Here is a 23,120-nt window from a genome sequence, read left to right as displayed (position 1 = left end):
CATTTGAGCAAATCAAATGGTAAGAGGCTTCCACATTAGCCACACTTTTTCTTGTTTAGAAAAGAAAAATAGTTTTATCTTATGCTGTAAATTCTGCAGAGTATTAAGGGATTTATTCATTCCCATTTTTTTCTAAGTTCCTTTTCCACAACTCAGATTACTTTTAGTGAACATGAAAAGGAAAAAATAATTCTTGAAATCAAAATAACTGGATTTGTGTGTTTAAATTCAAAGCCCTAACAACTTCCTCTAATGTTAATTTACATTAGGAAATGTCATCCAATTAATCTCAAATGAAATTGCAAACATCAGTTGTGGACAATGTTTTTCATGTTTGTGGATAGGTAATATGATACAGATTTTGCAACGAATAGCCACCGTTAAGTCTTGTCTATGATCGTGAGATAAATAGAGATGATATTTCATTTCACTATCATAAAACACAGAAAATATACAGAAATGCTCCTTTTCTAACTGTCCACTAGTACGGTTCTAAGATTAACAAGTTCTGGGCTTTAGAGTAAGACAATCTGAGTTCAAGACCCAGTTCTGGGCTGAGTGACAAAGAGAAAATTATTTAACACTCCAGACTTGCCTCCTTCTCTAGAAGGCAGGCATTACAGGGTGTTCAGAAGACTAAATGTTACATGTAAAACAATTGGTACCATTCATTCCTAGCTCACAGTACCTGACATTAAATATCATTCAGGACTAGTGTTGCTGAAGTATTGACACTTCTTTCTGTCAGATACAGAAATATTCCATTAAATGTCACCTAAAAGGTATACTTCTGGATAGGTCAAACAAGGACATTAATTGCAAAGGAAAAGGAAACATGGTACTCTTCCAATATGTTCGTGTGGGATTCTTTTTGGCATTCACAACAACTGTGCAGAGTAGGCACTAAGGCAACCTTTTTTACACAAGAAAATAAAAGTGAAAATGGTCACCCAGCTTAGGGAAAGGCAGAGGTTGGACTCCATCTCCAAATCTCATGGCTTTCGTTTCCATCAGTCTACAAACATATACATTAAATTGAAGAGGAGGAAGAAAGAGCTATCAGTTCCTTCTTTTCACCTGATTCATAGATGTGAAATAGTAAAATACTGTTCCATGGTTTCTCTTCATAAATTTTGTGATGTGAGTGGTGCTTGACAAGTTCCTCTGACAAACTCACAGGACATTAATGTCTTGAAGGATCTCTTAGGTTTCTGTTAAATGCAAATACTCCTTGAAGAAATTTTATTACATAAACTTCAGGGAGAGTTAAGTTTGACTGCTATTTGAGTGTGAGTGGCTGGCAGAATGGAAGGCAGAATTGGGAAGTCGGGGATTAGGGACCAAACTGGAAACTGAAGAGAGGTCCCAGATGTAAACAGCAGAGTATCACATGAGAAGACAATTCTCTCTGTTTCTGTAGGTTTTGCATCTGAGAAGTTAACCAACCATGGATCAAAAATGTTTGAAATAAAACATTAAAAAAATGACAGTATGACAATAAAAATATAATTTAAAAACATAAAAGTATGTCATCTGATTACACAGCATTCACACTGCATTAGACACTATAAATAGTCTAGAGATTATTTAAAGTAAAGGGGAGACTATGTATAGGTTATTTGTAAATACTGTGCTGTGCCATTTTTATATCAGGAACTTGAGCATCTGAGGATTTTAATATCAATAGGGATTTTTGAACCAAACTCTATAAATACCAATGGATGACTGTACTGAGTATTTATTAGGCACAGATAAATATTATGTACTTGATAATCCATCTTTAACATGGCCATATTAGCCTATTAGCTACTGCTTATCATTACTAACCTCATGTTCTGTGGAAAAGTTAGTAAAGACATTACACTGGCTTAGAGAGTAAGAATTCTGCCTTCTAGTCACAGTTCTGCCATTTACTACCTGTGTAGCATGAGGAAAATTACTTCATGGCTCTGCTTCAGTTTCCTCATTTGTAATAATTGTCTTCTTCACACGGTTATTATGAAAAAAAGTAAGGTAGTATGCTAAATCTCATGATAAAATAAAAACAATTCTGGATAGATGCAAATTATATTATGTTAATACTTGCTGAAACAAATATTCAGTGAACAAACCTTTATGCAGGGTATTGTTTTACTATACAGTTAACTAAGTTAAACCAAAGATTGATCTTGGCAGGAATATCATTGGAACAAAATCACTATTATTATTATCGCTTATTCTGAATTCTTACAGAGAAGCAAAATGTAGCGTTAGTAAGACGGAATTCTGACTATTTTCACCAAAGTCAAAATTATTCAGCTCCTGAGCCTAACACACTTGTTAAGTTGTAGGTACCCCTAGTTTCCACTTCAGATGGTGCTATCATCTGTGGGTAAAGATTTACATTCATCTCACTTGATCTATAAATTGATCTGAACTTGAATCCAGACCTTTGGCTAATGGAAACTTTGATGGGATCCAGTTGGCAGGCTCAGTATTTGCATACCCTTCCATATCCACAAAGGTTCTAGCCTAAAAGAATAATTGGAAGGATATCGATTTTTAAATTCCCAAGGAAAAGTATAATTAACTGCTGCCCAATTGTGGCTGCTGTTGCAGTCTGCAGGGCAGATATTTTACTGAGAGAGAGAGCCTCCAGTGAATCCCCTGGCTCACACCAATATATCTCGTCTATCAACAAAAGTGAATACTTCTTCAAAGTATCTTAATCATGAAATCATAAAGTAATTTCCTTCCAAGTCTTCCTTCTAGGCTTTCATCAGTCTATCATTTGTCCTATCCGTTATACTGCCAAACTATATGACATAACTTCATTTTCCAAAGCCCTTGTCCTCAAAAGTGAAATAAAAGCATTCCAGAGTTTAAACTTATATTTATTTCCTTTTGATAATTTCTTTTATTTGTGTTGCCACTGTCTTTGCCCTTTGCAATCACTTGCATTTCTTTACATCTGTCACCTTTCTTGGACACTGCTTCCTTCCTTCCATAAACAACATCAAGGGAAAAAGAAAAAAGTAAAGCTGAATTTCATGGTGGGTCAGTAAGGATTTGAATCTTTTATTTACTACCATAATCACAAAGCAGAATTGCTTTCTTCAAATTACACTAATAAATTACCAGCTATTATACCACAGTGTATTGGTGCAAGGTTGATACTGAATAAGGTTTTAGAGGGGCAGAAAACTTGTAATTTATATGTCACATGTGGTCTCAACATACCTACTTGTCACTCACTTGAGTAGCTATAGAGGAATGGAGTTAAAGAGTGCTAATATACCCACAGGGACACCAAAACCTCTCTCTTGCAAATGATGTGATGCATCCAGAAACATAGCTTGTAAGTTCCAAGCCCATCCCGCTTCTTCCACCAGCTACTCAGTTTTTCATTTTCAGCTCCAGAGGATGCCGTTATTTCCTTTTAGGAAACAGAAAAAATAAGACCAAATAATGAAGCACACATGTTTTTAGGCACAAGGGATTATTTCTGTCCTCCAAGGGTAAATCAGTAACATAAACCCACACACACACACATGCACAGCATTTCATAAGTAATTGCATATTCAGCCCTTCTCAGAGAAGCAATGTGAAATTAAATCATAGAATATGGACTAAAGGTTGTTTAAATCTATTTTCCTCACTAAGCCCATTATTCAGTGTATATGAACACTATTAAGCTGAGGACTCATTATTCATCCTGCAGGTAAGCTGACCCTTAGGTGTGCAACTCTTTCAAAATAAGAATAATGTATTTGCATTGTAAGTGAGGAAAAAAATTAATGCATACAGTCACTGATGCTAGCTCTGGCATGAAGTATTTCAGCAAAAAGTTAACCAAAGTCAAGAATAAAAAGACATGCCACATTGTGGGAGAATGTATTTGGAACTCAAAAATGAGGAAGTCCTCCAAGTAATTAAGAAAACTACAGACTGCTTAATTTTAAAAATGTACAAAAGAATTAAATGGGCTATTGTGAAAAAAGAAAGCCAATGGCCAGTAAACAAATTAAAAGCTGCTCACTCACTGGCAACTTGGAAGATAAATACTAAAATTGTGATGTGATTATCAATATATACTCTACTGGATCAACAAAAACACACTGCCTTACAATGCCATAGGTTTGTGATTACATGGAACTAAGAACTCTCATGTGTTGTTGGTGGGGATGTAAACCACATTTTGAAAATGATTTAACATGACCCGTTAGAGTGGAAGATATGTAAACCCTAAGGCAGTACTAGATATATACCCTAGAGAAATTCCTATCCATTTGTGCCGGAATACAAGGACAAGAAGGTCTGTAGCAGCCTTATGCATGATGCCTCCAAACAAGAATACCAAAATGTCCATCACAATACAGGGAACATATAAATTGCGCTGTGTTTGTAGAATGGAACAGTAAATAGCAACAAAAAGAGGTGAGCTACAGCTACACAAAACTATATGGATGAGTCCAGGAATCTACATTACAAATATTTAATCACTGGTATGATATTGGCTTGGAACAAACAAAACATGCCAATAATTGACAACTCCTATAGGTCTGCTGGAAGAATATCAACAAGCCCTGGATAAATTTCTGGAACATTATGTTGCTAAACAGAATGGAGTTGAAGAACAAACATAATTAAAGTTTATTTGTTTAGGGAACTATAATGACTAGTAAAATTAAAAATAAAAGAAAGGAAATAATTTCCATAAAAGGCAGGGCAAGTTTACTTATAGTTGGGAGAGTGGGTTATTAAAGGAGATAAGATGTAAGTACCACATGATGAGCATAGTAGAAGGGCTTTTAAGGAGCTCGTAGTCTTTTGTTTCTTTACTTAGGAAGTGTTGCTATTGTCATTCATTATTTAGCTATTGTCACAACTGTATGTGTATGTTTTAGGCAATTTTCTATGTATATAATATATTTTACAATAAATACAAACAAGCAAAGCAACAGGGGAAACCAATGTTATATATACATGGGTGGATACTTTTTTCTAACAGAGACATTTATTGAAATTGTTATTGTCTTAGACTATCTTTTAATTTTTTTTTCAAGATTTACAAAACCATTACTCAATTTTTACAACTGTGATTGTTTCCACACTATTTAAGCATCTTGCCTACTTCAGAACTCATTGCTGATCCTTTCACATGTGTCTCTTCCTAATCCACCCAGGAAAGTCTTAGTGACCACTGCCCTAGCAAAGGCCAAAGTAATTCCTTCACTAATTCCTACCACACTCACCATATGCTCATGAGTGATCCAGCTGCAAAATCCATATGGAAGCTCTCCTTTCTTGACCAATTCTGGTACTTGTTGTCATAGCTTGGGTTTTCCAGGGGGATACTAAGGTAGATGCTTGCATATCAATACAATATGGAGAGAATGATTCAGGTATCAGGAAAGAGAGAGGAAGGAAAACCAACACAATAATTCAGTGCTAAGGGTGACTAATACTCAATCTAGCAGGTTCCTTGTGGACAAAAGGCAGAGGTATTTAATCCACTAGCTCATGTCCCTGTTAATCAAGTGTAACACAAAGGGGTTAACTGCTTTTCTTCTCCAGCTTGCACATACTTGAATGCTGGATAGCTTCCTCTGGGTACCTGGTACCATGGAGTCAGAGAAGCCCCAAGGCAGGGACTAAGATTGTGGGATATGGATCTAAGTTGAGGCTCTCTTAGTAGCACTTTCACAAAGCTGATTGAAGTTTGCAAGCAACTGCTCACCACGAGAGTGGCTGGGATAATTGGCAGTGATAAAGAAATGGCGTCTAGTATGCTGGCATAAATCATAAGCAGATTTACTTATGATTTACGCCAGCATACTAGACGCCATTTCTTTATCACTCCAATTATAGGAAACATCACACACCGAGGCCCGTGGGCTGCGGGACTAGGAGAGGAATAGCAGGGGGTGAGGGGTTTGGGGAGGGATAGCATTAGGAAAAATACCTAATGTAGATGATGGAGTGATCGATGCAGCAAACCACAACTGTAGCACGTGTATACTATGTAACAAACCTGCATGATCTGCACATGTACACCAGTACTTAAAGTATACCACAAAAAGAAAAAGAAAAGAAAGGCAGCCTGAACAGGAAAAAAGAAAATCTGCTTATGCACTTCCTAGCCTCTATTCATCCTGTTTTGTAACAGAATCTCCATTCTCTTGAGACTCCATCCATCCTCCACTTTCTGATCCCATGATTATTCTGGGGCTAAATCTATACCAAGTTCTAGGTGTGAGTTTGTGAATCTGACTTGGCCATTCATAGTCAATGAGTCTTTACCATGGTACTTTTGTTGAAGCTCTACAGAAAGATGAAATTTTCTGCTCTTAAAGCTAAGAATATGCATGCCTGGAGATACTGGGGATTACCAATGGAACTAGACTGCCTATGAGTGGAGGGGAAAAAATGGAAATCCAGGTGCAGAGAAGGAATCAGAAAGATTTTTAACAATATTACCTAAGTATCTGCATACAGCTGAGTCTGAAGACAACATACCTTTTTTAAAAAAACAAAAAACAAAAAACATGAACCCCTAAATTCCTTCTTGACATAAGCCTATTTGAGTATATTACTGAAAACTGAAAGACATCTAACTTTTTAAGTACTTGGTAAAATATGTTGATTACATCTATACCTCTACGCATATAATGCTATGTAAGAACATTCAGTAGACTGTAATCTAGTAAGAAAGCTAAGTGCCCTGATAACTTAAGTGGGGCTCCTTTAGAGTCACTGAGACAATCAGGAAGAAAAAATCAGTTACAAATACATTTTCACTAGAAAATGACATATTATGGAGTACAAAATGAATAACGGAATGAAAGCTGTCTTGATTTCAGTGGATATTGTAATTGTCCAGATTTCATTCTGGTGTGCAACCAGGATTGACAGAAGGTAAGATTTTCTGTAGGGAGAAAATACAGAAGTAGAAAAATTGGCATTTTAGGTCTAAAAAAGTAAAAAAAAAAATACACAGCAGAGCTGCAGGTATGTAAAATGAAAGTGGGTTTAAGTAAGGTTTCAATTTCAGAAGACAATGCATAATATCCTATAGAAATTCAAAGCCTGCATGAAAGCAATGTCCAGTGGGTTGAGGCCTAGAAAAGACATGACCACATAGTCAAGTCCTCCCAAGTTAGTATTTGCTTTGGTATAGCTGCCACTGTAAAAAGTAAGATTATATCTTGGGTCATTGCCTTGGGATTGAGTTGCTGATTGATTGATAAAGTCAGAAGTCCAATAATGGTACATAACTAGAAATATCACAGCAATATAATTGAATGATTCAAATGTAAGATGGCAACAAAATCTGATAATCTACCACATCCATCTGATGGTTAATTTTCCCGCCAGCGTTCTACTTGTCTAAGTTTTGGGATGAAGATTGCCACGGTTTGTCTCTGTGGTCTCAATTTTATGAACTTCTAAGAATGAGCATCCCATCACCACAAAATCTTTTAATTCATACAGTCTTTGAATGTGTTCATGCATCCAATCCTATGGCTTTAGCAGAGATTTATATGTCTGTTCTCTGATACCTAAGATTGCTTTGTTTCCTCAAGAAAATTATTTCTCACTTCCAAGTTCACAGCTGCCTGGGATGACTAAGAAGAGGAACTCATTTCCCTGTAATCTTCAAGGGCTACAACACAACTGAAAATATCTGGATTTTATTCAATAAGATTAGGTACTTTTGAAACATTAATCTAATATCTAGGATAATACATGGGCATGGAAACTGTATATCCTCCAAATTCAGCTGCTTCTTTTTTTTTTTTTTCTGTACCATTTTTTAGACATCCCCAAGAAAAGCTACCATGCCTAAGACTTTAAGAAAGAAAACTTTTCTAGTAAGAACATGATTTTATAGTTAAAAAGTTGTGGATAATTTTGTGATGTTGTTTTTATACAGTTATTGTAGGCAGCCAGTTCCTATGTGTAAATTATTGGTCTCTTTAATAATGCTTATCAGATTATATTGGAGGGATAAGACCATCTCTAGGCAATTTTGGCTCCTTAGCAAAAAAGAAATGTAAATAAAAGGTATTTTGAGGACTTAGATGATTGAAAGCATAACATATGGCCTCATGTCTCTCCACAAGAATTTCCTTGACTAGCATTTATTGTATGAACAGGAAAGTTAGTACCTGTTCGGAAAAAAGAAAAAATCCCCAGACTTTAAGATTGTACCAGGAAGACAAAGACAAGTACATAATTACCTGAAAAGTGCCTTCTTATTTCCTTTTTAAAGCACCATAATACAGCAGAGATTCACATTTTTGTCTGTGAAACACAGAGGTGTTAACATGCAATTTAGATGTCGTTGTCATATCTGGCCAAAAAGTCACTTTGATTTTGTATTCTCTTGATATTTTTGATTTTCTGTAAATTATGATGAAATTGGCTGTAAGTAGCACTATTAATTTAGTACACAGCATTAGTTAACAAGAGGACATTGCAAAAATAGATGTAGCATTGACTGAATGTGTTGATGAGAAAAAAAGATGTATGGGCAGAGAGACAGGTGTGATATATACATGCATGAATTCATATTATATTTGTATGGGAACTTAAAATTCACAACTTGCATTTATACAGTTATCTCATTTAAGTTTCATAATACGCTCATGAGAATTTTCAACCAGATTTTAGACATTGTTACATGACATTAACAATTGATATGGATTCAGAGATAGAACAGAGCAAGAAACTCTGTTTCCTCTTTTCTCTTTCCCTAATTTTTTTTCATTCTACCGGAAAAGAGGTGTTTATTAATGAAGAAATTATGCTTTGACAAGAATTGGCCAGGATTTTAGATTTTTTTTCCAGCCCTCTGTAAATTATTCTTGCACTTATAGTCATAACTAATCAACTTAGAAATAAAAAAGATTTTTCATTCTCAAATTATTTTACAAAATTTTATAGATCTTGTACATTTATCTTTTATAGCACTACTCATGTCGAATTACAATTTTCTACATGTAGTAGACTTCCAGTTAGCTACACAAATCCAATCCATACTTTCTTCTTTATTTGCATTTGTTCAAGAATCATGTAGTCATGCATTTCAATTGATGTTGGGCCTCTTTCCAACACCAGAGGGTAAATTTTGATTACCAAAACACAAGTCTGTATTTCCATTCCCCTTGCTAGTAATTGGTTTAGAAATGGTTATCCAGCACAATTCTGACTAAAGAAAAACAAAGTAGGCCTGTCAGAAGATGTCTGGGCAGTTTTTCTTACTTTAAAATAATTAAATTAAAAAACTTAAGGAAGTGATTATCCACGATTCTCCTTCTCTCTTCCGGCTTTTGAAGACTATTGTGTGAGGATGGTATGCATGGAGGTGCTTCAGTCATCCTGATGCTATGGAACTCACAAGTCTATGAAAAAAGACAGCATATTAAGTATGACAGAAAGAAATGATAAAAAGCAATCTGATGCACTGCTCTCACGTTTGATCTGTTGAATTTTCTTTTACTATGCATGAAGTTGAATCCAATTTTCTGTTTCTTGCAGCCAAATGTATCATATTGAATACATCATGTATATTTCTTTCTACCAAATTAAACTTTGACTTACTTGATGACATAGACTTCATCTGACTAATCTTCGTAACTACAGTGTCTAGTACAATGCCCGATATAGAGTGCGTTTCCCAATACTGCTTGCAGAATTAATGAATGAATAACTTTCAAAATTAAATAATCATGTAAATACTGTCACTCTTTAATTAATTTTAGGCAAATAACTAACAACCAGAACCTTAAATGTAGAAGATTTTCAAGGGGCAGAAATTCTGAGAGCATTTGCTGCATAACATCAACAATAACCTTTTTCTAGTGCACAGTAATTAAGGTATATTGAATTCATCTAGAAGTCACTGGAGGCCTTTGTCTTTAAGACAGGGTACCATTCATTTAAATAGTAATTTCTGTTGTGCTATTACTTAAATGCCTATGAATATGGATCATCAGCTAGCATAAGAGCATCACTTTGTTCTCCAGACTCTAACTTCTATAGGGGAGCTCCTGAAATCAGAATGACGTTGAGAGCAGAAACTAAAATAAAACAAGTGAGTACACAGATGGCTTTTTTTCTTTTTCAAAACCTGGGAATGATTGATATCTAAATGGAAGTATTTGGAAGTTTCATCCTTAAGTTGAAAAGAGAATTTAAAACAAAAAGGAATTCAATTTTCCACATGGTCAGGGGGCACTGTCTCAGCTTGAGAGAACCCCCTGCCAGACCTTCTTCTCTTTCTGTACCAATGAATATCATAATGGGGGCTGATTTTGCCCTTTAAACTTTTATTCCTTTGAGCTGTCAAAGCAGTTTTGTCAATCTTCTTGAATATATCATCCATTATAATTCCATTTAAAATACATATAAAAATAAAATGTGTCTACTTGCCAGAAAAATTTAATTTGTTACAGTTTTTTAATGAAAGAAAATTGTCTCCCACAGAAGGCATATTTTGCATGTGTTTTATCTCTCAAATTGTGCTAATTTTTCATATGTCATTTATAGTTTTCATCCCAGCTTATCTCTTTCAGTTGTTTTGAACTGGGTTGTTAATCAAAAATGTGCATCAATTTCCTGCAATTCATTCACAGACTAAATCCTACAGTGACTTTAATGTGCACATTACTATAAGCGTAGAAACTAGCATTAACTATCGCAAGCCTAGACAGTTGATTGACAGATAGGTAGGTAAGTAGGTAGGTAGATAGATAGATAGATAGATAGATAGATAGATAGATAGATAATAGATTAAATAAACAGGTAAAAGCATTTATTGGAAGAATATGGAAATCAAGGGAAACCTAAATAGCTTATCTCAGAAAGAACAAGAACCAAGGCACTCTAGTATCTAGGTAAGCAGAATTAATGCTCCATGACTTCAAGGCATATTCCAAACATGTTTCGTAGTTGAGTCATCTCACTCACGATTAAAAATTTAAGAGAGACAGTTTGGCCTTAAACTAGGAAGAGCCTGGCTGTTTTTGGTCTATTACATTTCCAAGACAGCCTGAAATGTAGAACGGTTAGTTCTCCAAAGCAAAAACTATAGAGCTATTACCAAAAAAACAAAACAAAACAAAACAAAACAACAAAACAACAACAAAAAAACCTCAAAAAGGAACAAAGGGGGTTGATCAAGCCTAATGATAATGAGATTTTTTCATCTCATCACCAGACTTCCTGGTTTTGAATCTCAGCCCAGTTTATAACCTCATCTTGTCATCATTTGTTAATATCTGCTCACCAGTCTTCTGACTTTTGACTTTGCTTCCTACAGGATTGCACTTCACTCTCTCTACTGTTTTATATTTGCTATTTGGGATAAACATTTTACTGAACCTGGCCCAACAACAGGAGTCCTCTCTTCCTGCACTGGAACATAACTTTCCCCAGCTAAATGAAAAAGGCCCGGGGAAAATGGTATTTTTATACTCATCCTTTCACCAAATGTGATAGGTGTTTGGTCAGGGGTGATAGTAGATGGAGAGGAGGCACAAAGGTGAGCCAAGCAAGAGAAATAACATTTCAACCTTCATGGAAATCACACTTGAGAGGTGCAGAGAGACATTAAATGACCCCTGGAAGTGAATGATAACTACAAGTGTGAGTGGTAGGTACAAGGTTTAGGTCTACAGACCTATTAGAGGGAGGATATGACCACATTTGTAAGGCCAGGGGAAAGTCCCTTGAAGAAGGGACAATTATACTGGAATCCAAGAAAAAATAATAGAAATTAAACAGGTAAAAGTTAGTGGAAAACGAGAACATGCCAAGCAGAAGTGCAGGGTTTGCTAAAATCTTGAAGTGCAAAGGAAACTAACCTGCTCAAGGTTAAAAAGAAAGCCAGGAGGGTGATGGGTAGTTACCATTGTGGGAGGTAGCCTGGGAATTGTGAATTTGTTTTGAATTGATATGAAATGATGTTGAAAAATTAGGCAGGTGCCAAACAATTCAAGGTTTTATAAGCCATGTTAAGGATCTGATCTTGGATATATCCAAAGAGTAATGAAAAGCCAATGGAGTGTTTTTAAGCAGAATCAAATCTGCACTTAAAAAAAAAAAAAAAAAAAAAAAAAAAAACCTTCCATCCACAGAGTGGAAAATGTCTTGGAGAAAGGCCAGAATGGGTGTAGGAGTTCCAAACATAAAGCTGTGGCAGGAGTCCAAGCTGTGATGATAATCATCTGGTTTAGGATGATTGAAATGGAGATGTACAGACTTGAAAAAAAGTTAGGAGTTAAAATTGTCAGGATTTTCATGATATGTTGGCTATGGTGAGGGAAGAAGAGAAGGAGGGAGAAGGAGATATCAGTGTTTCCTCCTTGTTACTAGAGTTCATAGCAGAGTACATGATGTGATATTCACTGAGAAAGGACACACTCAGATTTGGTGGGATTGGAAGGGGGTTGATAATTTGGGATATATTAATTTTGAGATGTCTTTCAGACATACACAGGAAGATATTAAGTGGGCAATTGAGTATGTGTTTCTGTAGCTCAGAAGAGAGATCTCAATGGGAGATAATATGAAAGTCATCTGAAGATAGAGAAGTAAATTCAACATAATTTAATCCATTTTCATATGTCAATCCCATTTGAAGAGGTCTAAAAGTAAAGAGTCTTCGGAGCCCTACTTTGTAATCTGATCGTGACTCCTGTAAAAGAGGCAGGGTAGCGTAATGGTAAAAAGGCAGCTTTTCCTGTCAGAAGATTTGGGTTTAAGTCTCAAGGATATCTCTTGAATAACTGTGTAATTTTCAGCAAATAATTTCCTCACTCAGACATTGTTTCCTTCTCTATACTATAGCAGTAATGAAATCTCCCCCGATTGCTGTTGCAAAGAATGTGATGACATCAATGATAAGTGTATATAAATGCACTTTGTAAACTGCTACAAACACCTGTCTTATTTTATTCCCAAACCTCTATAATTATGCATGTATGTTCGGTCTACTCAGAGATTAACAAATGTCATTAAGTAAGCACAGGCTTTTGAGGACTCTCAGACTGAGAAGACATGTGAGACTATTACTGGTTAGCTGTTTGAGAGCTGCATTAAAAAAAAAAAAATCCAACCTCAATTCACTTTCATCAGATGGGCTTCTGAATCATAACTTCATTCTTGCTAATTAATTATTATGAAAGGTACGGAAAAGACTTTACCAATGTGGAAATTCAGTGGTTATAGAAAAATGTTTTATTTAGTTTCTTGTCTTGAAAGGCCAAGCATTAAAATGAGCTGTGAATGCTTTCTTTTAAAGACAAACTTCTGTTTTACTGTTTTTAACTCTAAATATAGTAAGTAACATCTCTCCAACTGCAAGATGAGGAGATACTCTCCCTGGGGAAATGGGACATAGCCCTCAGAAGTCTATGAAGCAGCTGCAAATCAAAACCATAGGAAACACCTTTAGGGGGCATTGTATCAATGTCCTGAAAATGTCTGAAAGCCTGCTTTATAATTTGGGGAAAATCAGCAGAGATGCTAGTAGAATCAAAGAAGATGGAATAAAATGTCACTTAACCTTTATAGATGTATTATAGAACACCTAAGAAATTACTAGTCATAAGCCACATTTTAATAGTGAAATGGATATCACAGCTCTGAAACAATCTTAAAAAGCAGAATTAAAGAAAATTTCTGCACAAATACTTCTAATATGTCACAATATTCTTTTACTAAAGCCATATTAAACTTTATAAATTAAATTTAGATTTCTTCATAACGTAGCTAAGACTATTTTTTATTTCCATATAAATAGCACTAAAACATCAAAATATAGAATTAATATTTTTACATTATAACATTATTAACTTTTAATAAGCATATCAAAATGTATAATGATACTTTATTAGAATCCCCTGTCTAGTGAGGGTCAATTATTATACTTTATATTAGGCTCAATTTCAGATAGCACCTAATTAGGAGTTATATGTATGCTAAAAATTTTTTTAAAGAAGACTGAAATGTTGATAATTTTCATTTATTTTAGACGGTTAAAAATTAAAGTTACCTTAACCAAGAGATCAAAGTTAAAGTAACCAGAAATGAGGCATGTTGACTTCATGTACTTCCTAATATGATGTGCCAGAAAAGACACAACATTCACATATGGGATATTCTGGCCAGCAATACCTCAATCAAATCATAACAATTCTCAAACAAAGCCAAATAGAGAAAAATTCTAAACAATAACTGGCCAGTACTCTTGAAAGTTAAAGTGACATAAAGACAAAGAAAGATTAAGAAATTCTTTTTGTTGTATGTGCCTAAGGAGACATGAAACTTACAACAATATAAGATCCTTAATTGGATACTGGACTAGAAAGAGGATATGAATGGATGATTAGAACATTGTGAGTAGAATCTGAAAAATCAGTTAATAGTATTGGATAAATCATAATGATCTGATTTTGATAAATTGTACTGTGTCTGTGTTAAGATAACATTTGGAGAAGTAAAGTGTATATGGGAAATCGACATGTTTGCAACTTCTTTGTTTTCCTTTTTAAACTTATTTCAAATTTAGAATTTTTTAAATTATGCTTTTTGTAAGAAGTACAGCTTATGTTTTATGGATATATGGTGTAAAATTATTAAAGAATATTAACTATTTTAGAAGTTATTTTGTTTCATTCAATCACTTCAATAATCCATTGTCTGGCATAATATTATATGATTTATTTATTGTAGACTGGCTTTTAGTGTGAGTTCATTTCTCTGCTAGATTTTTATATTTTTATATAAAAAATCCTTTAAAGTATCTGAAATATGACATTGTTCTTTGTAGTAGTCATTCTAATACAATAGTTCAGATTAGATAATGAAGTTATCTATTTTTAATAATAAGCATAGATTTATTTTCATAAAAGAAAAAAGATATTTTAGAAACAATCACAAAAAACTCATGACATATGCATCTGAAGATATATGTTTATAAAAGAGCACAAGAAGCTATGTGACTTGCTGTATGTCACCCAGTTGGTAAAAAATGGCAGAGCTCCAAGTCAAGTTTATGACCACAACCTCCAAATTTATCACATTTTCTAATATGCTACTGAGGCTACTTTAAAATATTTTCTTTAACAAAGCCCTCACTCCCGACCTTAAGAAATTTAGTGAAGCTCTATCATATGGCTTAATTAATCCCACTCTAGCAACAATTCACATTCTATTAATATTTTGTCAGAAATCTCTATGTACTCCCTTGACTGACCTTTAGAGTAAAGAGTGGGTAGAGCTTCAAAGGTTGGGATTCCAAAGATCTTTTTTCATAACTCTGTTACGAAGTAATATATCAGGCTGGTTTTATAAAAAATCAGAGGAAACAGAAGAGCCAAAAAAGAGTAGTGGTAGATGCCACCTCTACCCAAGGGCCAGCATAGGGACTTCCAGAACTGTGCAACATGTAGTGTTCCCTCCACTCTTTCTGTTCACTTTTCCTTCCTTCCTGTCCGCTATACCTAGTGGCCACCACGAAGCTCTAGCCTGGCATTTCCAGAGCTTCTTATTTCAAAACTGTTGCTTTCTGAAGTGACTTACTAAATACAACCATGGAACCATGATTATTTCAATGCATAACGAAGAATCTAAGGTAACAATAGTGTTACTGGACATTCCCTGTCCTATCTCTCTTCACAGGATCCACAAACAAAGTTCCCTTGCATCATTCAATCATTTACTCACATAGCTCAAGTCCAAAGTATTTCATTATTCCTCAATGATCCAAACATGTAATTTCAATCATTAGATCCAAGATTATATTTTTAAATAGCAAAAAGGGATCCATTCCTTTAAGGCTGCTTCTGATTCCTGATGTGAGTGACAGCCAGTCAGTTAAATATTGCTTTCTGCATCTGTAAAATAAAAACGTAAATGCTGGTATTTTCCAGTTGGATCAAGTGGCACCAACATCTTATGATGTTCTGTTTTCAAGACTGAAGTTGCCCCTTGAGGTAAGTAGGATATGCAGAATGACAGCTGGTGATCCAGATGAAAACTGCAGATGTTTATGACCCTTCCTGCTGTATTCTTCAAAAATTCGATTGCCTTGGTTTCCTGGATTTATATGCAAACAGATTTTATATCAGCATTCAAAATTCTGACTTCTCTTAAAAATCAGGAAAACTTTGGATGCACATTGCATGTATTAGTACTCACGGGGGTTCAAGGTGGAGCTGCCACCTCTCTTCTGGCCATCTGATTTCCAGGCCACATTCCTCATTGTTGTCTTCCATCTGGAGCATTTCACTGATTTTCATTGCCTGGCTGACTCGTATAGCCATTTAATTTTGTGACCCTGTTTTAGAAATATAGATTAACATCAGTTTATCAAAAACATTAAAAACCTCATTTAACATTAATTGATGAATACTGGGAGTACTTTTTGTCAGAGAAAACTACACACTAACACAGAAATAGAGACATATGCACATGCAAATTTAAGCCGAATAATACATGATATAAAAATAAAATATGTTAATATATTCTGGAGCCATGTTACATTTGCCACCTTAAATTGAATGTTATTTTCATTTTAAATAAATGCATAATGTAAAAGTAATAAAAGACTCATATATTTAAAATTTGTTTGTGTAGAACATTAATGAACTCCATAAAATGTAAAATAATACAAAGGACTCAATATTTTGGAAGCTTTGTTTTTTTTTACATAAAAATGTGTTTATTCTTAAGTTTAAAATAATTCTACTAATTAACATTTTTTAATCTGAAAAGATTATTTAGACAGTTGTGGTTTAAAAAATGACAAAAATTATCAGGACTACAGATCTCTGTTATTGCGTTCTGTAGACATTCTCATAGTAAAATAGCTTTAAAAACAGATTAATTGTGTACTTCCACTTCAAGAGAAATGGACTTGTGCGTGTTACTATGGCAACTACATACAATTCCAACTATCAGTTTTCTTACTACTGGAAAAAAATCAATAATGACATACATTACTTAAGATAACATATAGCTTTGGAAAATATTTATTTACCCAATATTATTACAAAAACCGCTTTACTATGAAAAGTCAAAGGCAGATGCTTTTTAAAAAGGAATATGCCAAAGCTGAATCAAGTATTAGCAAAACCAGCCACATTCTCCTCTACTAAGTGGCTCCAACATATGTCTAGACTAATTATGTGTAAAATATAATCCACTCTGACCAATCATCCCTGCTGTAATTGTGCATGTTATGCTCATAAAAATATACCACTAACCTTTGCAATATCCTTTAAAATTAAAACAGCAGTTAACTTTCTTTCAGTTCAACTAAATACTTATAGCCTGAATTTTCCAGAATTGGGTTAGCACACTAAAACCTAAATCAGTGAGGTTGTTTTCTTGGAAAAGCTGTCAAATTAAATGTTATATATCTTTTGGGGTTTACCTAAACAATTTCTTGATCCACATTATAGCATAACAGATTTGACTCATTGATTTTGGTTTTGCCTCTATAATTTTTCTCTCATAGGTTCAAATGCTTTGTTTACAACTGTTTAAAATTCAGCTTTATTGTGACAGTTGTGAAAGAGAAGCAAGAAAGATATGCCCAATTCTAAGGAGTAAGAACATTCTCAACTTCAAATTAATATTATTCTATTCTATTGTTATGCCCTAAACACACAGGCTAAGGCCTCAGTGTCCCTTAAGGGTTGGCTTTGTTTTAAAAGAAAATGGTGTGATTAAAAAATATTTTCTACTTTTCATTCTAACCTTACTTACTTTATCAATCAGAAAGATGTTGGGATTTTTTTGTATATACTTTAAAAAAAAAAAAAAAACTACAGTCTAAACCCTGACTAATACCCTTTTCCTTTCTTCCCCCAAAACAGAGAATTGAAAAAGAAATACAGTTATATTATTTGGCTTCTCCTTTTTTTTTCTCACTCTCGTTTTTGCCCTGTAGCTGCAGGACTGGAATAAAAATAAATACATGATATCTAGTAGCCAGAAGGGTTCCTGGCTTTATCCTGTACTTTGAAAATGGGTCTTATGCTTTAGAAGTAAAAAGAATGTGTTATACTTTCATCTCAATATTCTTGTCCCACTCATTAAACAACAGCATCAGAAATTTGGCTCGAGGTATAAAAAATTTTACTCTTAGTGCAGCCTGAAACAAGTAAAGCACAAGACATAAAAGTAAAGCTTCAGAATGTTTTATAACCCTCTGAGTACTCAGCTCTGAAAGAGCCATGGATATTTGTATTATTTTTTCATATAGATGACGGTAATATATAAAAAAAACAATTCTTATCGAATCTCATTGTATCTAATTTGTTGGATAATCACATTTACTTGAATGCATCTGGATTCCCTTCAAATAAAAACACTGCTAGACTGGGCGATTAGAGATTGAAGAAACTGACCTGTGAAGAATCCCAGTTTAAAGCATATCCTTGTTTTTTCATTCATCGCCATTGACTTCACAATCACCTGAATTTCCACCTTGCCCTTGTAATCCCCTGTCCCTTCATTATTCATCATCCTTTGTCTTACTGCATCTTCAAAGGAAAAAAAAATAAAAGTCATTCTGAGCCAACCTGGATATATCTCAAAAATAGTTCCTGCTACGTCAAATATCATTCCACAAATGAGTACGTCAACAATAACTATATCTAATTTTGAAATTGAATTCTGAGTGGGTATGTACTTGTTTCCACTCCTTCATATTGGACTTTCACTCTATTGAACTTGTCCTCACTAAATCAAGTCATGCAGTGTTCAGCTGGACTTTCGCCTCACCATGCAATTCTGATCCACGAATGGCAGCTTATAACAGGTAACAATACTCAAAACGACAGCAGCACCATGCGTTTATACCCTTCTTCACAATATTCAAAACATTTCCTTAAACAGTTAATGCTTCTCCATTTCCTGACCGCTTTTGAATGCTTACCAGTGCACAGTCACTCTTGCAAGTAGTGTAATACTGTTTAGCGCATTCTGGCTGAAGCAGCACACCTCACTGCATATGTTTTCCCACACTGAGGAATACAGAATCTGATCATTCTTGTTCAACAGGGTAACCTATGTTAAATTAAGTTCGCACATCATTTTCCACATGGGACTACTCTTTCTCTGAGTAGTTGACTGATTCGCCTTGGGTAACAGAGCTATTGCAAGACAAAGCTCGCCCTTAATCTAAGTATTCTAACGGATCTTTCCTTTAGGTCACTAAAATTCCCAGCATTCATTTGAGGAGTGGTTTTTCAAATGTGGCAAATGTTTCCATTTGTTTTGATCTGTGTATTCTAGATAGAAACAGCTATCCTGATTTTTAAAGTAGCCTTCGAAAGATAATAAACTGCATTAAGATGGCCAAAGCCAGCTGGGTGCAGTGGCTCACACCTGTGGTCCCAGCATATTGGGAGGTAGAGGCAAGTGGATCACGAGCTCAGGTGTTCAAGACCAGCCTGGCCAAGACGGTAAAACCTGTCTCTACTAAAAATACAAAAATAGCCAGGTATGGTGGTGGTTGCCTATAATCCCAGCCACTCGGGAGGCTGAGGCAGAGAATTGCTTGAACCTGGGAGGCAAAGTTTGCAGTGAGCCAAAATTGCACCACTGTACTCCAGCCTGGGTGATGGAGTGAAACTCTGCCTCAAAAAAAGTAAAAAATAATAATAAAAAAAAGGGCAAAGTCCATAAACTGACCTCATCTGGTGACATGTAAATATAACATTCTTTTTAGTGCGATTTGTGTTTTAATTATCATTTTGTGCTCCCAAAAGGAATTTAAGTCTCATGATGTGTTCCATTCATGAACTATGAATCTCTAAGTTAGATATATAATCACTCTTAAAGCAAATCACTTTGTATTACAGTTTATCTAAAGCTGGAAATATGATAATCATCTTCCTATTTTGAGTGGACTTGGAGAAAAGCCCACCCAATATAGCTTGGGATGCTTAACTCTCTTATTCGGAATCATAAAAAAAAGAGACATGATGCCCAAGTTATAATATGTAGAGGGTTTTCTTTTCTTTTGTCTCTGAGAATGCTAGTTTTTTATTCCCCTTCTAGAGATGGAAATCTCAAAACTTTGAAAATATTGAACACTTGTTCTAATAAAAAAATAAATCACAACAAAATATGTACATGTAATAGCTATTTGCTTACTTTACACAGAGTATCTTTTCATTTAACCTCTTCAGTTAGTAAATGAAGGCCTTATTTAATAGCACCTGGATGATATTCGGTAGAATCTCTTCATTTTACAGCTAAGAGATAATATCTTCCATAGGAAAAAATTAACAATTTAAATTAACTCATAAAAATGCATTCCCTTAAAACTATTTTTAATTAGATACCCCTAACCACCTCGCGTATCCATCATCTCTCTCTCTTCTCTCTCTTTACTTTCAGTCTCTTATTCTCTCATTTTCTCTCTTTCTCTCTCTCTGTCTCTCTCTCTCTCACACACACACACACTAATATATTTTTTCTAGAAAAATGATATTTTATAATAATCTTTCAAAAATAATATATGGTTTCAAAAGTAGTGATTGTTTTATAACTGGATTTTATAGGCAAGAATTCGACCAAATCAAGTATTACTACATAAAATGACTTATTTCCGTCTGCAACCCAATGTCAATAAGAAGATTTCTTTGTAAAACAGTTGCAAAAGAAACTCAGTTTTAGCTAATTACCAGTTGTATTTCAGGCTTTTCCATGTAAAAGGAGAAAAACTAAACTGAATTTTACACCTTCAATAACTGATAGCAGACTTCTGAGAAATAAATAGTATTAAAAATAGTATTCAAACCTAAAATCTTGATTACTAAGACACTGTGAAAGTTGAACTTCTGAAAATAACACACTATGAAGTTCAAAAATTAAGGTGGCCAATTTATATTTGATTTTTTTGAGAAATTACTATTATAGAGAAATATTTAAATTGAACTTCTTCTCTTACTCTCCCCACATTTTCTTTCCTTTTTCAAACCAGCGACCCATAAGCTAGTTTACTTATCTCAAATATTGTATTTTAAAAAAAAGGGCTTGGTGCTATGCAGTAATTCTTTTTTCTTCAAATATCTTTTATTACACATTTATCAAGTTTAATTTTCTTGTATCGATTGAACATTTTTGCTAGCATTCAACATTTCAAAACATTACACTAACAAAAATGCCTTATGTGTTAGGTATCCAGAAACCTGTTTGAATCATACAATATAAACAGATGAGAAAATCTAAAACCAGCTATCCAAATAGAACAACTTCCAGATGTATAATGGCAATTCAATAATTCACTCTTAGGTCAAAAATTAAGTTGGTATTTCTTTAGAACAAGTCTGATGATCCATTGCAAACTGAACATTTGCTTTGAGAAAGCCCTTTTTTTTTCTTTTAAAAAGTTCAAAGATTTTAGGGAAGTAAATCTAGGAATATTAGTCTAGGAAATAAATCTAGGAATACTAATTCACAGGAAAGGAAAAAAAATAATGACATGAATATGCTTACTATTTTTGAAGTAGATGAACAGCCACAATTTATCAGTCTCTGAACTTAAACCTCAAACTTTTAATTTCAGAGAGGACACTTGCATACTTCTGAGTATGCATCTTCATTGGAAATTAGTTTCTTCTTTTTTTTCCTTGGACCTCAGTTTCTCAATCTTAGCACTAATGAAATTGAGGACCAGGTAAGTCTTTGTCGTAGGGGCTGTCCTGTGCATTGTAGGATGTTTAGTAACCCCACAGGTTTCTAGATGCCAGCACCTCCCAGTCACACTTTTGACAACTAACAGTATCTCCAGACTACCACTCTTCCATGGCAAAGGAGGCAAATTCACCTCTTGTTTAAAAAAAAAAAAAAAAAAAAAAAAAAAAAACAACTGAACTAGGGGTTTAAAATTAAAAATTGATAAAAGGCCAGGCACATTGGCTCATGTCTATAATCCCAGCACTTTGGTAGGCTAAGGCAGGTGAATCATGAGGTCAGGAGTTCAAGACCAGCCTGGACACAGCACTTTGGTAGGCTAAGGCAGGTGAATCATGAGGTCAGGAGTTCAAGACCAGCCTGGACAACATGGTAAAACCCTATCTCTACTAAAAATACAAAAAATTACCTGGGCGTGGTGGCAGGTGCCTAATCTAATCTCTAATCTCAGCTACTAGGGAGGCTGAGGCAGGAAAATCACTTGAACCTGGGACATGGAGGTTGCAGTGAACCCAGAACACTGTCGCCACTGCCCTCCAGCCCAGGCGACAGTGTGAGACTCTGTCTCAAAAAATAAAATAAAATAAATAAAATGAAGCCTAGGCCAGGTTCACTGGCTCATACCTATAGTCCCAAAGCTACTACAGAGGCTGAGGTGGTAGGATCAGTTGAGGCCAGGTGTTCAAGACCAGTCTGGGGAACATAACAAGACTCCATGTCTACAAAAATATAAATGAAAATAAAAAAATAAAATCTAGTGTATATGTTCATTCTCACGCTGCTATAAAGTGACTACTTGAGACTGGGTAATTTATAAAGAAAAGAGGTTTAATTGATCACAGTTCCATGTGGCTGAAGTGGTCTCAGGAAACTTACAATCATGACAGAAGGCAAAGAGGAAGGAAGGCATGTCTTACATGGTGTCAGGAGAGAGAGGGAAAAAGAGCAAGGAAGTGCCACACTTAAAACCATTGCTCCCATGAGAACTCTCTCACTGTCTTGAGAACAGCATGGAAAAAACTGCCCCCATGATCCAGTCACTAGGTCCCTCCCTGGACATGTGGGATTATAATTCGTGATGAGATTTGAGTGGGGAAACAGAGCCAAACCGTATCAGCTAGAAATTACATTTATAAGGTATACTTTATTATGGCTTTGCCCAGCAGCTGACCATGTGGTAAGGATTTAAGGGCAGGTAGTTCATTTTGGAGGTACTACCAAGAAGCACCAGTAGAGAACAGAGAAAATGAGACAGAGAAGTGAAGAAGCCAGCAGAGGTTAATTAATGAATAGATGATTGCTACATGCCACGGGAGCTTGATCTTGTCAGAAACCTTGGGGTTGCAGTGCTATGAAGAATGTGCCTCCCTTCTCTATCACCTGAGAGGTGAGGGATATGAAGTATTCATTCACCAAAT

At 34.9% G+C, this 23,120-nt stretch overlaps 2 long non-coding RNA genes across 3 annotated transcripts in view; both read right to left on the bottom strand.

Moving 5' to 3' along the window:
• LOC141585262 (uncharacterized) overlaps nucleotides 1-5,742 on the bottom strand; it is a 172,741-nt gene extending 166,999 nt beyond the window's left edge. The window contains exons 1-2 of the long non-coding RNA XR_012518660.1: nucleotides 5,235-5,742; nucleotides 3,220-3,415 (exon numbers count right to left, since the gene is read on the bottom strand). This is a non-coding gene — a long non-coding RNA (uncharacterized LOC141585262). The remainder of the gene's footprint in view (nucleotides 1-3,219; nucleotides 3,416-5,234) is intronic.
• A 125-nt stretch (nucleotides 5,743-5,867) lies between these two features.
• The window catches only part of LOC141585261 (uncharacterized), a 99,029-nt gene continuing 81,776 nt past the window's right edge, over nucleotides 5,868-23,120 (bottom strand). Inside the window, exons 3-6 of one of the 2 annotated variants that reach the window (XR_012518659.1) lie at nucleotides 18,405-18,539; nucleotides 16,189-16,327; nucleotides 15,715-16,086; nucleotides 5,868-9,386 (exon numbers count right to left, since the gene is read on the bottom strand). This is a non-coding gene — a long non-coding RNA (uncharacterized LOC141585261). The remainder of the gene's footprint in view (nucleotides 9,387-15,714; nucleotides 16,087-16,188; nucleotides 16,328-18,404; nucleotides 18,540-23,120) is intronic. The other variant, XR_012518658.1, reaches the window with a different exon arrangement.

Source organism: Saimiri boliviensis, chromosome 8, assembly GCF_048565385.1.
Source record: "Saimiri boliviensis isolate mSaiBol1 chromosome 8, mSaiBol1.pri, whole genome shotgun sequence".
NCBI lineage: Eukaryota > Metazoa > Chordata > Mammalia > Primates > Cebidae > Saimiri > Saimiri boliviensis.
Note: the sequence above shows the minus strand (reverse complement) of the source record. Positions and strands in the feature narration are given on the sequence as shown.